We start from the raw sequence: 7,703 nt of genomic DNA, 5'->3' as shown, positions 1-7,703 counted from the left end.
TTCAAGCCTGGCTTTAAAGTCCTGAATGGTTTTCAGGGCTGCCTGGTTTTTTTCATGATAATGAATGTAGCATCTTGCATTCAATATCGCACAACGTAGCTTGTGATGTCACAGGCTTCTGCTCTGGACCCTCCCAGGTGCGCATGAGCCCTGGGCAGCAGCTCCTGGGGGCCAGGTATGAGGATCAAGACCTCCAAGTCTTGTGGTGGGAGTGCTGAGCTGAGCCTGATGCTCTTCATGCTGTGTTCTGGACATCCCCTCTCCCTGAACTATCTCCACAAGAACACACATCTGCTTTCCAGATTGACACTCCTGTCCCCTGAGTCATTGGGTGGATGTCCACAGAAAAGGCCTGGGTGGGCCCTGGTCCCTGCATCCTCAGAGCCCAAGTTGTCCACTTTCAGAGGCCTCCCTGGACCTTGTCCTGCTGGCCACAATCACCCCTTGGAAGCCAGCACCTCCAAACAAGTGACCCCCAGGTGCATCTACCCTAGCTGCTTAGTAAGGGATGCTAGGCTTTGTAGCCCTTCACAGTCCAGTCAGCACTGAACCTGGGCAGGGCCTACCTCCACTCTTGGCACCCCCACGGGATATGACAGTCTCTCTCTATACTGCCTACCCACCTTTCTCTTCACCTTGAATTTTCCCTTTCATGAAGAACAAAATCTACAAGAATGGAAAATCCCAGCCTGACAGCTGCCCATAAAACATGGGAGAAGCAGGGGTTGTGTAACAGAACATTGCCAGCCCTGCTCCACAGAAACTAAGTAAATAAAGCAGCATCAACCAGTGCCTTTTAAATTCATAGAAGCCAACCCCAAACACTGTAAGCAGATCTCCAGGCCACTTTCCCCTCTGAGGCAGAAACTTTCCAGGTCCTTTTCTCCCCAAAGGTGACTTTTTATGGATGTTCTAATGAAATTAGCTCATCTATTTCGGACTCAACAAGCTCAGACTAAGATCCAATCTTCATAGCTTGACTCTATTTTCAAACTACACAGTGGAAATAAATTCAAATAAACCCTGAAGGGGATCGCAGGGGCTTAGGATGCTTGGTAGGCAAACACGCACTGGGGAAGGGGCCTGTTAATTGGGGCCAGGGTATAGCTCTGCGGCAGGTGCTGCCCGCATGTTCAAGGCCCTGGTTCCGTCCCCACCCACTCCCACCATCACATACATGTAAAATACTATTTCACCTGACTATAATAGCAGAACCCCTCTCATAAAGCATGTGGACCTGATGGTTCACTTTCTCTCAGTGCCTGCAGAACCCTCAAAGTCACAGTGACCCAAGCAGATGCACATCAGCCGAGGTGTAGCGATTCAAATCTCTATCTTTGCAGCCTGTGACAACCAAGCATGTGGGAGGACTCTGACAGCCATCAGAACAACTGGCTGTAACAACAAAATTGGAGCTTGCCGGAGCCACTGTACTCTGGCTGGGCACAGGTAGACTGGTCCAAAGAGGACATCCCTCCACCTTCCCACCTCTGCCCAGTGAGGGACACAGGATATGTAAGGAGGCAGGGTATGCAGGGAGATGTGCCTTGACAGACAACTAAGCCATCTCAGCCTCTGGGAGTCTCCCCGCCCTGGTGGCCTGCAATATCCAGATACGGAGGCTGCCCCCTCCACACTGGGGTTTGTTAATGTCTCCAGAGGCCTGGGGTCCACTTGACCACACTGCTCACCTATAAAAGGGGTGATTCCTGCAAGCAAAACTCCAGAGGCTTCCACTGTGTCCTGGCTTCCACACATGGGACAGCCTGAGAGACTGTCCCCACCCCTGGCCCCTAGAGAGACATACAGGGTGACACATGGGTTCCACTCATTTGCCTCCAACTCAGCCCCTGAAGAGTCAAGGGCACACGCTGCAGAGTGGAACCCATCAGGCCTGATGCTGCCAGTACACACAGAGCACAAAAAACCAAGCAGCATCATTCAGAACAGGTCCACTACCAGTCTGCAAATCCAAGCTCCCAGGTGACAAAACTGTGATCCTAAGAAACCTAGAATAGGCAGGATTGGCCACAGCCTTCAAACATCAGTAAGCAGGGTCCAGGTAAAAGTCTGAGTGCAGGCCGGTGAGGGACATAGGTCTACATGAGACAGAACAAATGGTCCAGGGCCAGAGGCCCTCAAGGGGACACCTGCCCACCATTGTTCTCTTCCAGAACAAGAGTGCCAGTGTGTAAGGAAGTACACAAATCTGTCACCCCAGACATCAGGTGGAAGAGGGAACACAGACGTGCTTGCCCTGTCCCATGACACAGCCCTTGGTTCACAACATGGGAACATCAAGCCCAGTAGGCAGGGAGTATGAGCAGCATGGTAGGGGAGGTGCAAAAGGGGCCACATGTGCACACTTAGCGTCCTGACCACTAGGACCCACTTCTCACAAAGTAGCCCCCTACCCCAGAGCCCAGCTGTGGAAGCTCTGAGAAACAGGTAAGGGTAGCAACCTGGCTCAGGCACCCAGAAAACCCAGTATCCTTGACAAGTGGGTGCAAGTCCCTGACTTGAGGCACCAGGGCCATCCTGGGCCACCCTGATGGGCAGCTGAGCAGGGAGAGGGGAGGCCACAGCACTTCTTGGTCACAGCTGGGTCCAGAAGAACTGCTGGGCGAGTCCTACCTTGGAAGAAGCTCTTCACCCGGAGGTAACTGACGCTGAGGCGCAGGACAGACAACTTGTCCAGCTTAGAGATGACATCAGGTGGGAAGGGCAGCAGGCTGGCCAGGTGGTCCAGCTCCGCATTGAGGCGGTCTCGGTGCCTCTTGGAGGGGTTCGATGTCTCAGCCCCCATGGCAGGCCTCCTGTGGGAAGTAGACTCCATCAGATGGCTGCCAACCAAGCTGCAGCACTAGAGCCATTGCCCTAAGACAAAAAGCACTGAGGACTAACACCCACCTAGCTGTGAAGAAGGCTAGAACAAGAAACTAGATATAACCTAGCATATGGAGGCAACAGAACAGACTCCATGAGAACAGAGGCTCTGGGGAGGATGAAGGCATGGAGCTCTGCTCTGTGACCCGGCTTATGCCTTGACTTCACTGTGCCATAGTTCCCTGGAGTAGGAGGAGGACAACTGTCCTGAGTCATACGGACAAGAGATCTTGCATTTATGCTGCCTTTTTTAGGGTCTTGTTGGAATCTAACCAAAGCCCAACACCATCCAGGAAAATAAAAGTTCACCCAGGGGTGGCATGCAACCCACTGAAAGATCCCCACCTGCTGTCACACAGCTCTGGGCCCTGTGGTACCCAGGCCTCCGAGTCAGAGGCGAAGAGCTGGTGAATCTGGTTCTCAGCACAGGAGGGTGGCGAGGGTCACCTGAGGGCTGCCATGGTAATCCAGGCTGGGTATTTGGCCTACATGGCCCACAGCTCCTGCAATTCTATGCCATGTAGGAGAGCCCTGTTCTTCACTCCTCAGTCACCTAACACCAGCCCCGAAGTGGGGTGGCACAGCACCCAATGTGTATTTCACAGTAATGCCCTTGCGTCTGACCTGGTCACTTCCTGTGACGTCTCTTCAACTGACACTGTCACCTCACAGTGATGTTCTCTTTCTATAACTCTTCCTCACTGTGACAGTTCCTTTATTGGAGGCTCTTACCTCATATATTCGTTTTTATCTCTCCCCATCACCTCACAATGACAGTTTCTTCATCCAGGCCTTTTGTTTTATTGCACAAAAACAACTTCAACTGACCTGCCTTCTAGACATTACCTACATCTAAAAGTAAAATGGTAACCAGACTCAGACTCAGGCCCTGGAATGGTTGGGGGCCTGGAAGAGGTTTGTTATTGGGAGAATCAAAAATAGAGCTGCCCAGCTTACTAGGCCAACCCTTTGGGGAGTCCTAGTGGATTTCAGTTCTGAGGGGCTGTTATGCCTTTATCTCATTGTTTTCCCAAAGCCTCATGCACTCACAGGCTTTTTCCAGATGGCTGGATCTATGGTGTGTGAATGTGGATTAAGGACATGATGGTGAGATTAAAGGTATGTGGATTAGTGCATTAGTTAGTTTATCATAGTTTTAAGTGACACCACCCAAAAGGTGAGCACCATGGATAGAATATAAAAGGACAGAAAGAAGTTGCTGCTGCTTTTTGCTACTGCTGCTGCTTGCTGCCTTTTGCCTGCCCTGCCACACCATAAACTATTTTTCCTCTGCAATGCCTCTCTGCTGTGCCAACCTGCTGTGGAGCCAGCTGTCTGAGGACTGAAATCTCTATAAACTGTGAGCTGAAGTAAGTTTGAGTAAGTCAAAGTATTTTGAGTGTCCAGTATTTTTGTCTCTGCAAATAAAATAGTAGCAAAGACAGGGATTCTTTCTGTTTCTAGGACTTGGTTGTCTTTTATCCTGAATGTCCTTGTTTTCTCTTCTATTTGCACCTCTCGGTAGCTAACAGCACGCAGACTACGTCTTAACCTATTTTTTCAGTAATCTTATAGCATAACCCCCTCTGTTTTTATCATTGATTGTTCTGTGTCACAAACCAAATAGAAATGTCTGGCAGAACCAAACTCAGAAGCTATTCCTTTTGACTTACTAAACTGAGACTGAATACATATAAAATTAACCATCTAAAAGTGAGCTGTTCCTGACATCTAGAATTGTCAGAAAGTTGTCCAACCATCACCTGTATCCAGTTTCAGAGGCCTTTATCTCCCCCAAAAGAAACTCTTACCCACTAACATTCTCTCTTGAGCATCCGTCCTCCTGAGCCCAGCAGTTGCCACTCTGTTTTCTGTCCTTTTGGATTTTCCTATTATAAATATTTCACATAAATGGACTGAAACAATGGCTACACTTTGTGGCCAGCTCCTCTCACGTAACAATGCTTCCAAGGACCATTCACATTATAGTAGGTGCTATTGCTTCACTCCTTTTAGTGCTGAATCATATTCCAGTGTATGAATGGACCACGTGCCATGTATGCCTTCACCAGCTGGGAAGCCGTTGGGATCTTCCCCTTTATGATGGCTATGAGTAAAGTTGCTGTGCCCCTGTGGCGGTTCGGCTTAACTGTCAACTAGACTGCTTTGAGGGCTGCCAAGGGGATTAGTAAAGCATAACTCTAGGTGTGTCTGGTCCCGGGCCCTTCCTCTCTGGCACCATTCCCCTGCTCTGCTTCCTGGTGGCCCTAAACTGAACATCTTAGTTCTGCCTCACCCTTCTGTCATCGTGTTCCTGCCTTGAGCAGCCAACCATGGACTGGATCCTCGCATGTCATGTGCAGAAGACCAGATACTGAGAATCAAGGCCTAACTGACCTTCTCTGTGAGCACAAAGGAGCAAAAGGGCAAACTGCACTGCCTCGGCACCATGAAGGCACGCTGGACATTAGAAGTTCCAGGGAAGAGTCGACAAGCTGAGTCCCGGTTATTTACCTGGGCATAAACTCTAGAAAACAGGAGGCAGGTGACTCTTCTGCTACCCTAATTGCTTGCTCCTGTGTGTAAGTAAATAAAAGTGAGGTGAGCCAAATGCTCAGGGCTCTTCTGTCCACTAGAGGCAAAGAGCCCCCGGACTCTGTCTTCATCATCTACTCCATATTTTCCATGGCCCTGCCTAACTGACCTTCTCATTCCAAATTAATTATGTGTCTTATTTTTGTTCACCCCCTCCCCAGCAGGAGCCACTCATAGGCTGGCTCCTACAGCCACGAGCCGGATAAACCTCTCCTTTACATTCTAGCTTCCTAGTATTTTGTTCAGCAATGGAAATGCTAACTGACGTAAGCATGCATATAGAAGATTTTTTTAACATCATTCTTTGAATTATCTTGAGTTTACACACAGGGATAGAATTGGACATGATGATGACATGACAAGGACACAATGGGGACAAAGCAAGGACATGGCAGGGCCATGGAAAATAAGGAGTAGATAATGAAGACACAGAGGACACAGTGGGAACACACAGGTATAGTAGTGACACAACAGGGGCATGCGGGTACAGAGGACATAAACAGGACATGCGAGGGACATGGTAGTGACATGGAGGATGTGATAAGAACTCTGTGGGGACATAGGGGACAGAGTGGGGATGCAATACTTTACCGCTTCTGAATAGGCTTCCTCCTCTTCCTGCCCGCGTATGTGCACTCCCCAGGTGGAATCATCGTCTTCAGCCCTAAAAAGAACCCACTGAGGTAGTCACAAAAATCAGACCTTACATGACACCTACAGGGCCCACCATAAGGTCCCAAAGTCACTAATAACAGGAAAGTCAGCCAGATGCACTGCACCCAGGTGTCCCATGGTGCCCTGACCCTACACAGGTGGCCATCCTGGAGACCACACTGGGGACTGAGGCACCACTTGTGGCCAGCACACAGAGCAGAACTATCTTGTAGGTGCCAGGAGCCTGGCACAAGGCTGAAGCCCAGGCAGCAGTCACTCCTGGAGCTGAGGTGTTGGTGAAACCACAGGCCTGTGGCTCCTTCTCCCTATCCTTTGCGAGCCTCAGGCTCACAGAAACCTCTGCCTGGATCCACTGCTGCTCCCACTCTGGCCACAAACTAAGACCATCAGGGCCTGGCTAATCATGCCCAACAGTGCTGGACACATGCACATGGCTCAGGCAAAAGTCCTAAAGCAGCCCAAGACCTGGGCAGCTTTCCTAGCACCACAGGGGTCATCTCCTCCTGTCACAGACACTTGGCCTTTCCAAGCATGAGGACATCTGGGCCTTCACAGTCCCCTCAGATCTCTGCAACCTTGGAGGATGCAGAGGAGCTCTTTCCTGACCTCATGGTGTGTGGAGTCTGCAAGAGGAGACCAATTCAGGCAGCACCCAGGGTGCTTCTGTGACAACAGACCCACCTTGAATATAAAGACACAGGCAGACAAAGTGAACGCACAGCAAGACCCACCATGCAGATTCTGGTCAAAGGACTACAGAAGCCATAAGTTTCAGTCAGAGACTTCAGAACAGGATCTCACCAGAGGCAAGGGTGTTGTGAAATGAAGCGGCCCACTAACCAGGGAGACACAGGAGCCCTGAATGTGCACGTGCCCAGCAACAGAGCTTCAAAATACGCAAAGCAAAAACTAATCAAACTCTATGATTCATTGGAGACGCTGATGTCCCTCTCAGTGATTAAAAGAAAAGGCAGCAAGATCTCAGCGGGGGCAGGGAGACCTTCAGCGTTACCCTGGTGGAGCGGGACGGGCTCTTGGGTTGGAGAATGTGTAACACACCAACTTACTGTGACCTAGGAAAGGCTGCCAAGGATGTCTTCAACAAAGGATATGGGTTTGGCATGGTTAAAATAGACCTGAAAACCAAGTCTTGTAGTGGAGTGGAGTTTTCTACTTCAGGTCATGCATACACAGATACAGGGAAAACATCAGGCAACCTAGAGACCAAATATAAGGTCTGTAATTATGGGCTTACCTTCACCCAGAAGTGGAACACAGACAATACTCTTGGGACAGAAATCTCTTTGGAGAATAAGTTGGCGGAAGGTATGAAACTGAGTCTTGATACTATATTTGTACCGAATACAGGAAAGAAGAGTGGAAATTGAAGGCTTCCTATAAACGAGATTGTTTCAGTCTTGGCAGTAATGTTGATATAGATTTTTCTGGACCAACCATCTATGGCTGGGCTGTGTTGGCCTTTGAAGGTTGGCTCGCTGGCTATCAGATGAGTTTTGACACAGCCAAATCCAAGCTGTCTCAGAATA

The 7,703-nt window shown here is 49.7% G+C and overlaps 1 pseudogene; it reads left to right on the top strand.

Moving 5' to 3' along the window:
- Positions 1–7,157: 7,157 nt before the first annotated feature.
- LOC101592475 lies at positions 7,158–7,702 on the top strand (annotated as a pseudogene).
- Position 7,703: the final 1 nt, after the last annotated feature.

This window comes from Octodon degus, unplaced genomic scaffold (genome assembly GCF_000260255.1).
Source record: "Octodon degus isolate 3935 unplaced genomic scaffold, OctDeg1.0 scaffold00008, whole genome shotgun sequence".
Classification (NCBI taxonomy): Eukaryota; Metazoa; Chordata; class Mammalia; order Rodentia; family Octodontidae; genus Octodon; species Octodon degus.
This window is presented reverse-complemented; position numbering and strand designations above follow the sequence as displayed.